This window comes from Jaculus jaculus, chromosome 15 (assembly GCF_020740685.1).
Source record: "Jaculus jaculus isolate mJacJac1 chromosome 15, mJacJac1.mat.Y.cur, whole genome shotgun sequence".
Lineage (NCBI taxonomy): Eukaryota > Metazoa > Chordata > Mammalia > Rodentia > Dipodidae > Jaculus > Jaculus jaculus.
In genome coordinates, this window is record NC_059116.1 from 36689104 (window position 1) to 36708059 (window position 18956).

The following is an 18956-nucleotide window of genomic DNA, read 5'->3' on the forward strand; positions in this document are numbered from 1 at the left end:
AGAGAGAGAATGGGCATGACAGGGCTTCCAGCCACTGCAAACATTCCAGCCACTGCAAACAAACTCCAGATGTGTGCGCTCCCTTGTGCGTCTGGCTAACGTGGGTCCTGGGGAATCGAGCCTCCAACTGGGGTCCTTAGGCTTCCCAGGCAAGCATTTAACCGCTAAGCCATCTCTCCAGCCCAGTTCTCCCCCCCCCCCCCCCGAGTTAGGGTCTCACTCCTAGTCCAGGCTGGCCTGGAATTCACTATATAGTCCCAGCCTGGCCACGAACACACGGCGATCCTCCTATCTCTGCCTCCTGAGTTCTGGGATTAAAGGACGGCCACCAAGTCCAACTCAATTTTTTTTTTTTTTTTTTCCTTGTGAGGCAAAGTTTTATTGGGTAAAAAGAAACAGAAAGCTGGTGCTCCAAATCTGCATCTGAGTTCGGGATCTCAAGATGTAGCCTCATTTTTTTTTTTTTTTTTTCAAGGTACAGTCTGTCTCTAACCTAAGCTGACCTGAACTTCATTAGTTCCAGGCTGGCCTCAAAATCACAGTGATCCTCCTACCTCTCTGTCTCCTGGGTGCTGCGATTAAAGAAGTGAGCTGTCACACCAGTTTATTTTTTAAAAAATATTTATTTGAGAGTGACAGACACAGAGAGAAAGACAGATATATAGAGAGAATGGGCGCGCCAGGGCTTCCAGCCTCTGCAAATGAACTCCAGACGCGTGCGCCCCCTTGTGCATCTGGCTAACGTGGGACCTGGGGAACTGAGCCTCGAACCGGGGTCCTTAGGCTTCACAGGCAAGTGCTTAACCGCTAAGCCATCTCTCCAGCCCACACCAGTTCATTTTTAAAAAATATTTGCAAGTAAAGAGTATGGATTGCCAGAGCCTTCTGTGCATCTGGGGTCTACATGGGTACTTGGGGAATCAAATGCAGGTCATTACGCTTTTCAGGCAAGCACTTAACCACTGAGCAATATCTCCAGCCTTTTTATTTTTATTTGAGAGCGAGAGGCAGGGGAGAGAGAGAATGGGCACACCACTGCAAACGAACTCCAGACACATGGGCCCCTTGTGCTTCTGGCTAACATGGGTCCTGGGGAATTGAACCAGAGTCCTTTGGCTTTGCAGATAAATGCCTTAATCGCCAAGCCATCTCTCCAGCCCCCCTTTTAAAATATTTATTTGCAAGCAGAAAGAGAATGGGCATGCCAGGGCCTTAGCCACTGCAAACAAACTCCAGTTGCATGCGCCAATTTGTGCATCTGGCTTCACATGGGTACTGGGGAATTGAACCAGGGTCATTAGGCTTCACAGGCAAGTGCTTTAACCACTGAGCAATCTACCCCCCCCTTTTTGACACAGGATTTTGTGCAGCCCAGTTGTTTCTGTAATTCACTATATAGCCAAGGACGACCTGGAACTCCTGATTCTCCAGTCTCCACCTCCCAAGTGCTGGATTATGCTGGGGTGGGGGGGAGTGGGAGGGAATGTTCCCCCCCCACATACCCTGCTTCAAAAAATATTTAGAAGCTGGGTATGGTGGTGCACACCTTTAATCCCAACACTTGGGAGGCAGAAGTAGTAGTTTCACTGTGGGTTTGAGGCCATCCTGAGACTAAATGGTGAATTTCAGGATCAGCCTGGGCTAGGGTGGGGACCCTATCTCAAAAAACCAAAAATTGTGTGTGTTCGCGTGCGCATGTGTATGTGGGTGCCAGGGTCTCTTGCCATTGTAAAGGAGCATCATTAGTTTGAGCCACTTTTTGAGTCCTGCTTTTATGTGTGGCTTGGTTATTGAACCCAGGCCTGCATGCTTTGCAAGCATTTTCTCAGCATCCATAATGCATCTTCTTTTGGTCTCTTAATAGAGAATGCTATTGCATGCTGCCTTTGCCAAGCAACACTGGGAGGGAGATTTGTTTCCTGAGGCAGAGTCCCCTGTTGTAACCCAGACCAACCTCAAACTAGTGATCCTCCTGTCTCAGCCTCCCTAGAGTGCTGGGTTGACAGTGTTAGCACTCCTCACTTAAGGTTTACTAGAAAGAGTCCAGAGCCACAGTGCTTCAAATGACTTATGCAAATCCCTATTGATGGATAAGGGAAACCTTGTAAGGTATTGTATGCAGAGCGCAGGGTGTGCCCGCTTGAAGCATAGCCTTCGGGAAGAACTTTGTGGGCTCTGGGGAAGAGGCTTTTTCAATGTTAAAAGAACGTCAAACTGCAAGATTTATCATCCTGTCCCTCCTTCCCTAAACTGGAGGACACCCCGCCCTTCAGCTTTCCTAAATGATGTTCACAGTAACAATGACTAGAATGGCCAATTTAAATTTTTTTTACAAAATAGATTTTTTTCCCTAATTCTTAATATTTTATTTATTTGAGAGAAAGAGGCAGACAGAAAGAGAGTGAGATTATTGGCCTCCTGCCACGGCAAACGAACTCCAGACCCGTGCAGCTGGATTTACGTGGGGACTAGGGAATCGAACTCGGTCGTCCAGCTTTAGTCTTAGCAAGTAAACGCCTTCAACAGCTGAGCCATCCCTCCAGCCCTAGAAGGCTTACTTTGTATGTGACGCGAAGCTACGTTTGTGGAGAGGGGGCTTGGACACACATAGCTGGCATTTGGGGGCAGGGTCCTCCAGTTGCAAAGTTGAGCTGGGAAACAGGACCCAGGGCAACCCATTTCGCGGAAGACTACTGAGAGCAAGAGAAATGGCGTACTTCCACAGGGGAAACTGAGACCCAGCCAAGTTGCTTCCCTGGGCTCGGGCACGTTGTACAGAACGACAGGGAGGGAGGAATAGTTCAGTAGAACGTTTTCGCCTATTCTATTTCTCTGTTGCAAATCTGGGGAACTCTGCGACTAAATTCCAGCTTCGGGTCTCGAACTCCTATTTTTCCCGTTCTGGGTCGGGCGCTGATGCTGTGCGAGAGCTCACGTACTCAGCAGCGGCCTGATAATCAGGGCGGAGCTCCGGAGCGAACAAGATAGTGATTGACAATCACACCAACCATTCGGCACCCGGGGCTGATCCCGCTAGCCAATACGTACTTCCCTTAGCGAGGTCGTAGGGCGGTCCCTGAGGCCCTCTTGTCAATCCGAGACTTAACCGCTGTCGGATTGGTGATGTTCTCTTTGACTGGCGTACGCTTTGTCCAATGGTAGCCGAGCCGGTCAGCAGGCACGTGAGTGGACGCCGGCGTGTCTTCGTCGTTTAACCAATGATAAGACGAGATCGATACTTGGACCCGCCCCATCGCGGCACGCAGCGGGCGGCCCCGTGCCGTGTTGATGGGAGGGGCGGTGCTGTCAGACGTAACCAATGAGCATGCGGGCGTGCGGACCAAGCGACCAATAGGAGTCGAGGAGGAGCTGGTCGCACCGCCTCATAAGCTTCCCCCTCCCGGAGGCGCTTGCTGTGGGCTCGGCCGCTAGCGACCGAGTGAGCGAGCGAGAAAAAGAGTCCGGCTCGGAGCGAGCGCCTTCGCCGGGGGTGGGTGCGACAACGCCGGCTGTGGGGAAGCGCGCGCACGCCGCCGCTTCGCACCGGGCCGTGCACGCGCGCTCTGCCGCAGGTGAGTCCTCGAGGGCCGCGGGTGAGAACGCTAGGCCCCTGTGCCTCGCGGCCGCCATGCCGCCCCCGCGCCTCGGCTCGCGGGGCAAATCGAGGCCCAGGCTTTGCGTGCGGCCTACCGGGCGCATCAGCCCAGGTGGAATCATCCGCGCTTTGTCCCGGCGATGTAAAGAGTGGGGTGACCCTCGGGTGCGCTGGGGTGCGGGGGGACAAAGACGGGGCGGGGCGCCCCATCCTCGGGTCGGGACAAAAGATGACAACGTGGGTGGCCTTGGCCACCTCCACTATGCAAGAGAAAAAAAAAGCAAAGCAGTCACCATCATAATTGTTTTAAAGACCCCAGGCCATTTGCACTTACCATTTGCATTTGGGTCCTTTTGTAAGGGGACCCCTAAAATACAACCCACCCTTGCACTCGCACTCAGCCCTCGTCTTTCCCACCGATTTTACACCGTGCTTTCCGAACTTGTCCCCTCCCATCATCGTGCGATCTGCATTTTTTAAGTTTAAAAAAATATGCATGCATCTGATAATACAGTGACAGCTTCCAGTCGCGTCCCTAGGTCCATCCATCTTTCCGTCTCTTTGTAGGGATGAAATGTGCAGTTGCTAACCTGGACATCCTTCAGGGGACTGCCCGAGAGATGGGGGCACCTAGGGATGGCCAGCTGGAGAGGAGCAGCCGGCTGCTAGTCAGCCGTGCGGATTTGTCAGGGGTCTGTTGGGTGGGCTGCAAAGACGTCAGGTGGGAATGCTTGGCTGTTTGATGGGTTAATCGAAGAGGTTTGTTGTTGCTTTTTTTCTTTTTTCTTCCACTCCATTTCCGGAAGCTGGGGGAGTGCTTGCCTTGCGTCCCAGCTGTCTGATTGGGGGAGGATGTGTTCGGTTTAAAAATTCAGCGACACCTGGGAACTCTTTGCAAAGAGTTGCAAAAACTAGCGAGAAGGTGACTGAGCCCAGTGGAGCCTGGGAATCCTGTAATAGTTTTTTTGTTTGTTTTTTTTTTTAAGTGTGTTTCTGTCAATAGCATTTATTGGCAGTCCAGATGGGTGCCAGAGCTGGGTATCTTAGGCACTGAGGATTGGGGGTGCAAAGGTGTCCCCAGAGCGTGTATCTCATTGTCCCTGGGTCTCTAAGTAGCACCTGGCTCAATATGGGCTCATTTTGTGTGACTCCTGTGGGCTTTGCTCACTGCCACGCGGGAGCTAATGACTCCCTTAATTCTCCAATAATAGCTGCCTTCAGAGCCATGGTGGAGGGCGTGTCAGCAGGCTGGGCCAAGCTTTTGTCCCCACCAGACAGAAGCAGCAGGAGCCCTGTCATCTTTCTGGGGTTTTCTTACCAAACTAAACCGCTGGGGGAGCTGAGATGGGTGGGAAGTGATAGCAGAACTTGGATCCTCTCCTTCTAACTTGTGGGGTCCTCTTGGTGTGTGTTCCGTGGGGACACGTGCTGGGGTTTATTGGGCTTTCTCCACACTGTTGAAATGTTTGGGTGGATGCAGAGCTGGCAGTGCACAGGGCTCAGTAGCAAGCGGCTTTCTCATTTTCTCATCCTTGCTTCCTTCTTGGAGAGGGCTGCTGATAATGGTTCCAGAGCCCAAGGGGGTCGCCCAAGACGGTCTGGTTTTCTTTTGTCTCTTGGAGAAGATAGCCTCTTCAGCCCCCAGCCTGTCCTCTCTCCCTAACCTTTTCACCTGTTGGTGGGAATGTGGGAGGCAGGTGGGTTGGGTGTTTGATGGTCTAATGGAAGGGAGTTTGCATTCTGTTCTAGAAGCGGAGGGAACACTTTGCTGTGTGGCCCATCTGTTTTGAACCCTCATTCCCCCTCCTGCTGGTCTCTGGTCCCATCTTGTTCTGTGGGGGCTCCTTTTCCCATGGGCCCGGGAGCCATCTGCCCCGTGCCATCTGACACCTGTGGGAGTCACCTGGCCTGTTTGGGGGTGTGGAGCTGCTTGCAGGTTGGGTGGAGCCTTCTCTCCAGGGGCCTGAGGCTTACTGGGTCATGGGGAGAAGAGGGAGCTGCCTGGAGGATGTAAGCTACACATGACTAGGACTCTGATGTGGGCAGGTGGACACTTCCGATGGTTAGTCCTGGGATCTGGAGGCGGCTGTACGGCTCAGGATGGGTGGCCTCGAGCCCTTCACTTGCTCAGGAGCCAAGGCCTTGGTGCTGACCCTTCACAAGACCACTCGGAAGAGGGGTGACACTGCGGGCTCTGGTCACACTGTGACAGGTGGCTGGCCTTCAGTGCTCCTGGCTGACCTCTGGGGACCTGCTACATGGTTGCCTTTTGGGATCTCTGAGTAACTTATGCTTGGGCCCCTGCTAGTGGATCAGGATGCTGGAAGGAGTGTCTCAGGGCTCTTGGGTGCAACCTTGAGGCTTGGGCCTGTGTTTCATGTTACTCAATGTGTCAGTCTCAGAGACCTGGATTGAGGTCCCTTTTCCAGGCAGGGCCTCTATCCTGTTCTGTCCTGAGTTCCTCCACATCTGTGAAATGGGCATACCTGCCCCTAGGTGCCTGAGGGGCTCCCGGCTCCCAGGACCAGGAGCTCAGAGCCCACGTGCCATCGTGGCATAGTCCTCATGTGGTCAGGTCACTCCCTGGGTCCAGTGTGGTGGTCATGCCTGGAGCTCCTCACAGGCCCCCAGACAATCATGCAGGGGCTCTGGGCACACCTCCACGTGGAACACACACTGATGTGTTCCCAGGTTCTCCTGCCTCAGTTTCTTGGCTCCCTGTCCATCCCCATCCTGTTGGCTGGGTTCTCATCCTGGCTGCTGGGTCCTTCTCTGTGCTCCCTCTGGCCTTGCCTGCCTGTGCTTGCTTTGCAGGAGGACAGGATCCCGAACAGACAGACCAGACCTCCTGACCACTCTCATGGTGCCTCTGCCCCTTCCTTCACTGCGCCCCTCCTGTCAGCATGGGCAATAGTGGGTGACTCAGTTCTCTAAACTTGGCTTTTACCTGACTGGAATGTTCTCGATGTTACAGGCATTCCTAGGGTAGCTGCAGATCGAGTCACTGAGGCACATGCTAGAGGTGCCACCTTGCCCAGCTGCACGAAATCTCATCATATTTACTGATTTGAACATTTTTGGGAGGGATGGATTTTCATCTTGATCCTGCTTGGTGGTGTCTGACTGGTCTGGAACCTGTTACTGGTAGAATGAGGTAACCCTGGTTCCTGTTACTTTCCTTCCTGTGCACTTCACAGTCTTTCCTGGGGACATCTCTACCTGTTGTTCAGTTTTTTTTAAAATATTTTATTTATTTATTTGAGAGAGAGGGAAAGAATGGGTGCCCCCAGCCACTGCAGACAAACTCCAGATACATCTGCCTCCTCATGCATCTGGCTTCCTGGAGAATGGAACTGGGATCCTTTGGTTTTTGCAGGCAAAATGCCTTAACGGCTAAGCCATCCCTCTAGCCCCCCCCCTTTTGTGTGTGTGGTTTTTTTAATTTTTTTTTTGTTTGTTTATTTATTTATTTATTTATTTATTTGAGAGCAACAGACACAGAGAGAAAGTAGCAGGGAGAGGGAGGGAGGGAGAGAGAGAGAGAGAGGGGGAGAGAGAGACAGAGAGAGAGAGAGAGAGAGAGAATATGGGTGCGCCAGGGCTTCCAGCCACTGCAAATGAACTCCAGATGTGTGAGCCCCCTTGTGCATCTGCCTAACATGGGTCCTGGGGAACTGAGCCTTGAACCGGGGTCCTTGGGCTTCACAGGCAAGCGCTTAACCACTAAGCCATCTCCCCAGCCCTGTTTTTTTTTTTTTAAATATATATTTTGTTTATTTGAATGAGATAAAGGCGGAGAGAGAATGGACATGCCAGGGCTTCTAGCCACTGCAAACAGACTTAGATGCATGTGCCACCATGTCCATCTGGCTTATGTGGGTGCTAGGGAATCGAACCTGGGTCCTTAGGCTTCTCAGGCAAGCACCTTAACCGCTAAGCGGTCTCTCCAGCCCTTTGTGTGTTTTTTTTTTTTTTTTTTTTTTTTGAGATAGGCTCTTGCTCTAGCCCAGGCTGACTTGGAATTTACTATGTAGTCTTAGGGTCCCTCCTCCTACCTCTGCCTCTGAGGTGCTGGGATTAAAGGCATGCATCACCACGCCCGGCTTATTCACTTTTGGTGCCACCTAAGACTGCTCTAATAAAATAAAGTCTGGGGCTGGAGAGATGGTTTAGCAGTTAAGGCCCTTGCCTGCAAAGCCTAAGGACGCAGATTTGATTCTCCAGTACCCATGTAAAGCCAGATATATAAGGTGGTGTATGTGTCTGTAGTTCCTTTGCTATGGTTAGAGGCCCTGTCATGCCCAATCTCTCTATCTGCTTCTTTCTCTTAAATAAGTAAACAATCAAAATGGTCAAAACATAAACTTTTAAATAAGAACTATCATTAGAAGATCAGGTATGGTGGCTCACACCTACAACCCCAGCAATCAGGAGGCTGAGGCAGGATGATTGTCATGAGTTTGAGGCCAGTTTGGGCTACTGTAAGACTGGGTCTCAAAAAATAACAAATAAACAAACAAAAAAAGTCAAGCAGGGCGTGGTGGCGCACATCTTTAATCCCAGCACTTGGGAGGCTGAGGTAGGAGGATCACCATGAGTTCCAGGCCATCCTGAGGCTACATAGTGAATTCCAGGTCAGCCTGAACTAGAGTGATTGCTGCTGGGATTAAAAGCATGCATGCTGGGCGTGGTGGCACATGCCTTTAATCCCAGCCCTTGGGAGGCAGAGGTAGGAGGATCACCTTGAGTTCGAGGCCACCCTGAGGCTACATAGTGAATTCCAGGTCAGCCTGGACCAGAGTGAGGCCCTACCTTGAAAAACCAAAATAAATTAATAAATAGAATATTTCAAAAAATGTCTGTTAAAAAGCTTAAGGAAAACCCAAAATGACCTTCCCTGCTTTGAACCTCTGGACTCTTTCTTTTTATGCTCCTCCTGAGTGCTCTCACCTGTCTTCAGGCATAGAGGCCTCACCTGTTGGCCCCTGGCTCTGGACCCGTACACCTGAGGTCCTCTCTGCTGGAGACTTGTTCCTCACCCCCTCCTCCCAGCTAGGCTTTCTAGCCTGGAGGCATGAAGCCCTGGGGTTCCATTCCTCAAGATTGGCCATGGTGCTGCACACCCATTATTCTAGCACTCAGAGGGTGGAGGCAGGAAGCCAGGCGTGGTGCACGCCTTGAATCCCAGCACTGTGGGGGAGGGGGCAGAGGTAGGAGGATTGCTATGAGTTCAAGGCCAGTTTGGGACTACAGAATCAAATCCAGGTCAGCCTAAGTTAGAGAAAGACAATACCTAAAAAAAAAAAGAAGAAAAAGATGGAGGCAGGAGGATCAGGAGTTTAAAGTCATCCTTAGTCACATAGTTCCATGTCAGCCCGGGCTACATGAAACCTCGTCTCAAGAAACAAAACAGAACCAACCCAGAACTACGTGGACATAAGAATGTCATGCAATTTTCACATAAAATAAAATAAAATAAATCATAAAATTGTTTTGCTTCTTATTTTTGTGAGTCTTCTTCCTGTCTTTTAAAAATGCCAAAACTGGGGCTGGAGAGATGGCTTAGTGGTTAAACGCTTGCCTATGAAGCTTGAGGATCCCATTTCGAGGCTCGATTTCCCAGCACCCACATTAGCCAGATGCACAAGGGGGCGCACGCATCTGGAGTTTGTTTGCAGTGGCTGGAGGCACTGGCGCGCCCATTCTCTCTCTTCTCTCCTCTCTCTCTTCTCTCCCTATCTGCCTCTTTCTCTCTGTGTCACTGTCAAATAAATAAACAAAAAAATAAACAAAAAATATTTTAAAAAATGCCAAAACTGCTGCTGGTAGACCACAGGATGAGCAAATCCAGGATGCTGGGCAATTCGGCCCCATGGGCTGGAAGTAGTCAATTCCTGAACTATCATAAGAGGTCCATGTGGTAGGCATGCCATCTATCTTGTTGGCTGCTCATAGCCCAGGATGCTGGCCAGGCCCAGGCATACAGTGGATATTGATGAAACTTCTGTTGTTGGATGAGCTTTCCTGACTTCAAGCATTCAGATGCCTTGGTTAAAACTCTAGGGGCGTATAAGTTAGTAGCCTGCTGAAAGGCCCCCCAAGATAGGCACCTGGGCAGGATAGGACAGGTCTGTTATCCCATCACTGGGGAGGCTGAGTCAGAAAAATGGCCTGGCTACATGGACCCTGCCCACAAAAGAACAGTAACAGGGCTGGAGAGATGGTTTAGCTGTTAAGGCTCAGGACCCAGGTTTGATTGAGTCTCCAGTACCCACGTAAGCCAGATGCACAAGTTGGCGCATGCTTCTGGAGTTTGCAGCGTCTGGAGGCCCTGGTGTCCCCATTCTCTCTCTTTCAAATAAGTAAATAAATAAAACATTAAAAAAAAAAAACAACCACCCAGATTGCTGGAGAGATTGCTTAGTGGTTAAGGCATTTGCCTGCGAAGCCTAAGGACCTAGATTTGATTTCCCAGTACCCACTTGAAGCCAGATGAAAAAAGTGGCACATGTATCTGGAGTGAGTTTGTAGCAGCCAGAGGCCCTGGTGCACCCATTCTCCCTCCCTCCCTTTCTCTCTTTCTGCTTGCAAATGAAAGAAAAAAAAAAAAACTGGGCTAGAGAGATGGCAGTTGCCTACAAAGCCTAAGAACCCAGGTTCCAGTCCTCAGGACTCACGTAAGCCAAATGCATAAGGTAGTTTGTAGTGGCTGGAGGCCCTGGTGTGCTCATTCTGTCTCCACCCCCTCAAATAAATAAAAATATTAACCCCTCCCAGTGAATCCCAAACCAAGAAACCCACCAACAGTAAAATACAGAAATACATTAGAGGTGCTGCTTAGCATAACTACTTGCCTGGCACATGCAAGGCCCTGGGTTCTGTCCCTGGAACTCCTCCCCCCAAATGTTTAACAACTGGAGACAGTTCCTGCTATAGGGTGGCTGGCTTTTCCTTGAAATCACTTTGGGTGACATCTCCTTTCTAGGTGACTCCTGTGATCTTCTGGAGCTGAGCAGGACTTTTTGTGACTGTCCCAGCCCACTCTTCTAGTATTCACAATGCACTACCCCTGTGATATATATGATGTTCCCAGGAGGTGGCTTCGGCTGTCACCTAGCAGAGGTGGCTTTCCTGGGTCTGCAAACTCAGTTTACAAGGCACAAGGGACCAGGCTGAAGGCAGGCGGTGGTAGGTGGTCAAAGTGGAGTACTGGGGTGAGTCAGTGATGTTGGGTCATGGGTTCAAGGGCAAATTGGCATATCTGTCCTGGTGGTGGGTGGTGGTGGAGTGCTAGGCCAGCCATCCCTGGACAGTGAGCAGGCATGGGTGCTTGGGTGCAGAGGGCAGTAGAAACCTAAACAGGCCTTGGCCTTTGGCTGCTATGCCTATGTGTACTGATGTGTGCCCTGAGTTCTCGCACCTCTAGGCAATGAGTCCCTTTCTTTTACCAGAGCTGGGGTATTCCCGGGAAAGAGGATGTAAGTGGGATGGTCCTTAAAGTGGACTCTGTGTGAAAGGCAGTGTGGCTATGGTCCCCGGGGTTCCCTCCTACCAGAGAGCCTGCAGGAGCTATTGTGTGTATGGGATGTGCCCAGGACCCGAGGGGCCAGCCTGGGACTGGGCACTCCAGAGGTCTCAGCAACTTCTCCTCTGGCCCCTCCTTGGGCTCTGCTTAAACTCTCCTGCATCACACAGGGTTAGCCCCAGTGGTGTGATTAGGGGAGAGTGGACCTCCCCTCCTGGGTTGCTTGTGGCCCATCCTTTATGGCATGTGGTGGTGTAAGCAGAGTCCTGCTTGTTCAGACTCCTTCCTTAGGAAGAGCAGGAGGTATCTTTCAGGTGTCCCTCCTGGTCCCTTGGGGGGCACTCAGAAGCCACAGCATCTTGGTCCCCAGCTGGGCGGGACTGGCCAGGCCCACTGTAAGCCAGACCCTGGCCATGGCCTTGTTCAGCACAGGCCACCTATCCCCATTGAGGCAGGACGGCTCCTTTGCCAGTGTTGTAGTAGGTTGCTGAGGTCATTAGGGGCTGAAGCTCGGAGGCCATGGTGAAGCGCTGTGCACTAGGTCCCTCTGGGTGGTCAGGAGCATGTGCCTGCAGATGTGTTTATAGCCAGGTGACCAGAGTGCACAGGGTCCTCTTTCTACCCTAGGAGGCCAAGTCTGGAGGCGAATGGAGGCTTGACTGGCCTATCCGTCCCAGAGGGCAGAAGAGGGAGGGGATATGCTGCTGCCTCCTAGATGAAGGGCCATGGCAGGGTGTGGCGGTGCCCCCATGAGCCTAAGAGTCACTATGTGGGTCTAGAAGTCATCTCCAGCAGGGTGGCTGATGACAGCTACCCAGTGGTCAGCTCTGCTATGTGGCCAGATCCAAAAGGTTCTTATTTTTATTTATGTATTTATTTGAGGTAGGATCTAGCTCAAGCTGACCTGGAATTCACTATGTCATCTCAGGGTGGCCTCGAACTCACTGCTATCCTTCTACCTCTGCCTCTCAAGTGCTAGGATTAAAGGCATGTACTACCAGGCCTGGCTCATGTTCTTATTTTTGAGACAGGGTTTCATGTAGGCCAGGCTGGCCTCCAGCTTGCTATGTAGCTCAGGTTCACTTTGATCTCCTGCCTCCATATCCTCCTGAGTGCTGGGGTGACAGGTGACCACCTCCATGCCTACTTTGTGATTCTGAGGGTGGAACCCAGGGCTTCATTCATGCTAGGCATTGAGCTGTGTTCCCAGCCCTGGTTTTGCATTTTTAAAATACATATTTTTTATTTTTATTTGTTTATCTGAGAGAGAGAGAAAGAAAGAAAGAGGTAGAGTGAGAATGGGTTCACCAGGGCTTCTAGCCACTGCAGACAAACTCCAGATGCATGTACCACCATGTGCATCTGGCTTACCGAGGGTACTGGAAAATCAGAGCTGGGTCCTTAGGCTTCACAGATACATGCCTTAACTGTTAAGCCATCTCTCCAGCGTTTTGCATTTTTTTCAAGGTGGGCTTTGCTCTAGCCCAGGCTGACCTGGAATTCACTATGTACTCTCAGGGTGGCCTTGAACTCGTGGCGATCTTCCTACCTCTGCCTCCTGAGTGCTGGGATTAAAGGCATGTACCACCTGGTTTTGCATTTTTTAAATATATTTTATTTATTTGAGAGGGAAATAATGATAGAGAATGGGTGCACTAGGGCATCCAGCCACTGCAATTGAAGATATATGCACAACCTGTGCAACTGGCTTTATGTGGGTACTGGGGAATTGAACCTGGGTCCTTAGTCTTTACAGGCAAGTGCTTTAACAGCTGTGCCATCTTTCTAGCCCCCATGAGACAAGGCCTTGCTATGTAACCCAGGATGGTCTGCAACTTGTGATCCTCCTGCCTCAGCCTCCTGAGTGTTGGGGTGATATTCCTGTGCTACCTTATCTCACTGAATTGTAAGTTTTTTAATATTCTATTTACTTATTAGAGTGAAAGAATGAGAATGGGCATGCCAGGGCCTCTAGCTACTAAAAACAAACTCTAGATGTATGCACTGTCTTGGGCATCTGGCTTTACATGGGTATTGGGGAATTGACCCTAGGTCCTTAGGCTTTGCAAGCAAGTGCCTCAACCTATAAACCATCTCATCAGCCTTTGTTTTTAATTTCCTCTCCCCCTTCCCCTTCCTCTTTCCTCCTCCCCCTTCTTTCTCCTCCTTCCTTTCTTCTTCTCTCCTTCCCCCTCCCCCTCCCCCCCCCGCCCCCACCTCCATTCCCTCAATGTCTCACTTTAGCCCAGACTGTCATGGGACTCACTTTGTAGCCCAGACTGGCCTTGAACTCTTGGCTGTCCTCCTGCCTCTGCTTCCTGAGTGGTGGGATTACAGGTGTGCGCCACCAGACATAGCTCAGTGATGTTATTTATTTATTTAATTATTTATTTTGAGGTAGGGTCTCATTGTAGCCCAGGCTGACCTGGAATTCACTATGTAGTCTCAGGGTGGCCTTGAACTCACAGCAATCCTCCTACCTTTGCCTCCTGAGTGCTGGGATTAAAGGTGTGTGTCACCATGCCCCGCTATGTTTTTTTTTTTTTAGATTAATTTATTTATTTGGCAGAAAAAGAGGGAGGGAGAGAATGGCCATACCAGGACCTCCTGCCATTGCAAACGAATTCCAGATGCATGCGTTCCGTTGTGGGTCTTGGGGAATCTAACCTGGGTCCTTTGACTTTGCAGGCAAATGTCTTAACCACTTAGCCTTCTAGCCCAGATTTTATTTTTTATTTGACATAGGAAGAGAGAGAGACAGGGAGAACAGGCAAGCCAAGGTCTCTAGCCACTGCAAAAGAACTCCAGATGCAGCCGGGCATGGTGGCGCACGCCTTTAATCCCAGCACTCAGCACTCGGGAGGCAGACGTAGGTGGATCAGCTTGAGTTCAAGGCCATCCTGAGACTCCATAGTGAATTCCAGGTCAATCTGGGCTACAGTGAGACCCTACCTCAAAAAAAAAAAACAAAAAACAAAAAAAGAACTCCAGATGCATGTGCCACTTTGTGCATCTGGCTTATGTGGGACCTGGAGAATTGAACCTGGGTCATCAGCCTTCACAGACATGTGCCTTAACTGCTAAACCATCTCTCCAGCCCAATGATGTCATCTCTAATGAACTGAGTCCATAGTAGTCACTACTTTTTTGTTGTTGTTTGTTTTTTTCGAGGAAGGTGTGTGCCACCATGCCCGGCCCATAGTAGTCACTTTTAAAAGGTAAAAACAATGGGCTGGAGAGATGGCTTAGCGGTTAAGCGCTTGCCTGTGAAGCCTAAGGGACCCGGTTCGAGGCTCAGTTCCCCAGGTCCCACGTTAGCCAGATGCACAAGGGGGCGCACACGTCTGGAGTTCGTTTGCAGAGGCTGGAAGCCCTGGCGCGCCCATTCTCTCTCTCTCCCTCTATCTGTCTTTCTCTCTGTGTCTTTCGCTCTCAAACAAATAAATAAATTAATTAAAAAAAAAGTAAAAACAAAACAGAAGAAATTAACTTTACTAATACATTTTTTAAAATGTTGATAGTTTATTTGTACATTGTTGGTTGGATTACTTGTTCTTTCAGTGTCCAGCTTCTTGAGTTTTATTTTATTTTATTTATTTGAGAGAGAGAGGGAGAGAAATAGGCAGGTAGAGAGAGGGGGAGAGAATGGGTGTGCCAGAGCCTCTAGCCACTGCAAACAAGCTCTACATGCGTGTGGCTCCTTGTACATCTGGTTTATGTGGGTCTTGGGGTATTGAACCTGGATTCTTTGGCTTTGTATAATTTTATTTATTTATTTGAGAGCGACAAAGAGGCAGATAGATAGAGAATGGGAGCACTGGGGCCTGCAGCCACTGCAAACGAACTCCAGTCATGTGCGCCCCCTTGTTCATCTGGCTTATGTGGGTCCTGGGGAATCAAGCCTCAAACTGGAGTCCTTAGGCTTCACAGGCAAGCTTTTAACTGCTAAGCCATCTCTCCAGCCCCTATTAAAAAAAAAAAAAATATATATATATATATATATAAAATTTTATTTAAAATATATTTTTATTTATTATGTGTGAGAGAGAAAGAGGCAGAGAGTGGGAGGGTGCCCCCCAGGGCCTCCAGCCACTGCAAACGAACTTTGGATGATGCACCCCCTTGTGCATCTGGCTTACGTGGGTCCTGGAGAGTTGAACTGGAATCCTCTCGCATTTGCAGGCAAATACCTTGGCTGCTAAGCCATCTCTTCAGCCCCAACTTTAGTAATATATGTATGTATGTCTCTGTGTGTGTATGTGTGTAATATATATATATATATATGTGTATATATATATATATATATATATATTTTTTTTTTTTTTTTGAGGTAGGGTCTCACTCTGGCTGACCTAGAATTAACTGTGTACTTTCAGGGTGGCCTCAAACTCATGGTGATCCTTTTACCTCTGCCTCCCGAGTGCTGCGATTAAAGGTATGCACCACCACTCTCAACTAAAATATCTTTTTTTTTAAATTATTTTTATTATATTTTATTTGAGAGCGACAGACACAGAGAGAAAGACAGATAGAGGGAGAGAGAGAGAATGGGCGCGCCAGGGCTTCCAGCCTCTGCAAACGAACTCCAGACGCGTGCGCCCCCTGGTGCATCTGGCTAACGTGGGACCTGGGGAACCGAGCCTCGAACCGGGGTCCTTAGGCTTCACAGGCAAGCGCTTAACCGCTAAGCCATCTCTCCAGCCCCTAAAATATCTTTGAATGTATTTTATTTATTTGAGAGAGAGAGAGAGGAAAACTCAGAGAGAAAATGGGCGCTCCAGGGCCTTCAGCCATTACAAATGAACTCCGGACACATGCGCCACCTTGTGCATCTGGCTTACATGGGTGCTGAGGAATCAAACCTGGGTGCTTAGGCTTCACAGGCAAGCGCCTGTTTTACACTTACTTTTTTTGGAGACCTTTTTTTGTTGAGAGGGCCTTGCTATGTAGCCTTGGCTTTGTACTTATGACATCCTCTTGCCTCAGCCTCAAGAATTTTGGGGTGACAGGAATGTGCAATGCTGGGTGGTAACAAGCCTGTGATAGGCAGTGTGGATTTCCCAGTGGACACTATTCCTTCATTTAGTGGACACTTGGTCATTTGGGCAGAGTGAGGGGCTGTGGTGGACGATGAAGGCATGTGATACATGGGTAGTGCCTGGTGCTTAGTGAGCACCCCTACCCCCGCCAGCAGGAAGATGCCCTGACATTCTTAGGGCTCTGTCCGGAGTCAGTCATGTGTGGTGGGGTGCAGGTTAGAGAGCCCCTGGTTGCCGGGGGCAGTCTAATGGCCCTAAGGTCCATAGTCATGCACTGGACACTATAGGTGATTGTCCTCTTTCTTTTGGGCAGCAGAACTTGGTGGATTCCAGTGGCTTTATTCTGTCGTTCCACTCTGCACTGTGGGGGGCAGAGAAGTGGTGTGCAGTGCTTATGGGGCCTGGTGGTACTAGTGGGGCATGTAGCCAGTAGTCCTGGTCTTTGCATCCCTGGGAGGGTGTGGGCAGGTGTGTTTTGAGGATGCTGAACCAGAGGCAGTGCCTGGCTAAGACCAGAGCTTAAAGTCCTATGGGCCAAGTGCCCTGTACTGGTGAGCCCAGGTTCTCCAGGTGGAGTGATGGCAGCGGTCACAGTTGCCCGCCAGGCCTCTGTGAGGGCTGGGGTGGGGATGGTTAGACCTTATAGACTGGCTCCTTGTGGTGAAAACAATTTTTTTTTTTTTTTGCCCATAGCTATCCCTGGCTGGGGGACAGACATCCTTGTTACAACTCCAAACAAGGGACAGATTCTGGGAAACTTGGTTGCTCATCTCGCTGCTGCTTGAAGCCCGCTCTTCTGTGCTCCTTCCTGGCCAATAGCCAGAGCTGGGGTATAGACTTTCAGGCTGTCACCCTAACCAGCTTCCTAGAGGGACAGTCATTGTATACATGTGGGCTATGGGCAAGGGGTGGTGCTGTACCAGGTGACTGGGAACAAAATAAATCCAGAGAACTGGTGGAAACTCCTAGGCGAGAGGCCTTGTGTGCCCAGATCCTGAGGCAGGTGTGTGCACAGAAGGCTGCAAGACCAGGAGATGGTGTGGCCTAGCTGATGCCTCTGTGAGGCTCTGCTGTTTCCTCCCTCCCAGCCACTGCCTTTGGGTCACTCATCTCGCCTTTTTGATCAGTTACCTGAAGGCCGCTCCCTGTGTAGATTATGTGTATATTATGGTTGGTTGGTTGGTCTGGGCGCAGTCCTGGTGGAAAGCTGGCTGGCCAGACCTGGTGGCTGCTCACGTCCCTGCCTCCTCCTCTCCTGCCACCTCCTGTTCATCTGCTGTCTTCTTTCTGTGTGCAAGTGTGTGACATGTATGTGTATGCAGTTGTGTGTGTCTCTCCTGCACGTGAATGCAGAGGCAAGAGGGTCATCCTGTGTGTCTTCTTGCTCTTCCTCGAGTTTCTTCAGATGTCTGAACTTGGAGCCCTCCCCATTTTTTTTTTTTATTTTTATTTTTGGAGGTAGGGTTTCACTTTAGCCCAGGCTGACGTGAAATTCACTATGCAGTCGCAGGGTGGCCTCAAACTCATGGTGATCCTCCTACCTCTGCCTCCCGAGTGCTGAAATGAAAGGTGTGCACCATCACGCTTGGCTAAACTCCCCATTTTTCATTACATTGGCTGATTAGTGAGCCCCAGTGATCCTCCCATCTCTGCCCCCACAGAATTGGTGTTATAGATATATATGATAAGTCCAGCCTTTCCCCCCACTTTGGGTGCTGAGGTCCTTTTAGGCCCTCAGGCTTCTGTGGCAAAGGCATTGCCTGCTGGGCCGACTCTCCAGCCCCACTTGGTTTTTCTGTCTTTTTAATGGTGCTGGGGATAAACTTGGCCTTCTGCATTTCATCACCAAGCCACTGCCAACCCAGATGCTAGCTCCATAGTCTTGTTTTTTCGGGCACTGCTGAGGTGATAGTGACTTTGATAGTCTCTGTCCTGAGGGTAAACTCGGGGCCCAGCCCTCCTGTGCTGGCTGGGTTAATACTGGGTATTCTGCTCCAGTGTTCTTTCTTTCTTTATTTATTTATTTATTTATTTATTTGAGAGCGACAGACACAGAGAGAAAGACAGATAGAGGGAGAGAGAGAGAATGGGCGTGCCAGGGCTTCCAGCCTTTGCAAACGAACTCCAGACGCGTGCGCCCCCTTGTGCATCTGGCTAACGTGGGACCTGGGGAACCGAGCCTCGAACCGGGGTCCTTAGGCTTCACAGGCAAGCGCTTAACCGCTAAGCCATCTCTCCAGCCCTCTTGTTTTTTTTTGAGGTAGGGTTTCATTCTAGCCTAGGCTGACCTGGAATTCACTACATAGTCTCAGGTTGGCCTCGAACTCACAGTGATCCTACTACCTCTCTTACTGAGTGCTGGGAATAAAGGTGTGTGCCACCACACCTGGCCTAATGACTTTAGTTTTTCAAGGTAGGCTCTTACCCTAGTCCAGGCTGGCCTGAAATTTACTATGTAGTCTTAGGCTGGTCTTGAATGTATAGCAATCCTTCTACCTCTGCCTCCCAAGTGCTGGGATTAAAGGTGTGTGCCACCACACCTGGCCTACTGACTTTTTGTTTGTATGTTAGTTTGTATTTTTTGAGGTGAGTCTCACTGTAGCCCAAGCTGTCCTCAAACTCATGATAATCATTCTGCCTCAGCCTCTTGATTGCTAGGGTTATAGGTGTGAGCCACCATACCTGGTCTTTCTAATGACAGTTGTTGCTTAAAAGTTTATGTTCTGGAGGGAAAAAAAAAAGGTTTATGTTCTGACCATTCTGATCTCTTTGTTATTTATTTGTTTTGTTTTTTGAG

At 49.9% G+C, this 18956-nt stretch overlaps 1 protein-coding gene across 2 annotated transcripts in view; it reads left to right on the forward strand.

Annotated features, from left to right (window-relative positions):
- Positions 1–3462: 3462 nt before the first annotated feature.
- The window catches only part of Kdm4b (lysine demethylase 4B), a 105841-nt gene continuing 90347 nt past the window's right edge, over positions 3463–18956 (forward strand). For both annotated transcript variants that reach the window (XM_004654976.2, XM_045134823.1), the window contains exon 1: positions 3463–3572. The gene's annotated coding sequence lies outside the window, so the exon portion shown is untranslated. The remainder of the gene's footprint in view (positions 3573–18956) is intronic.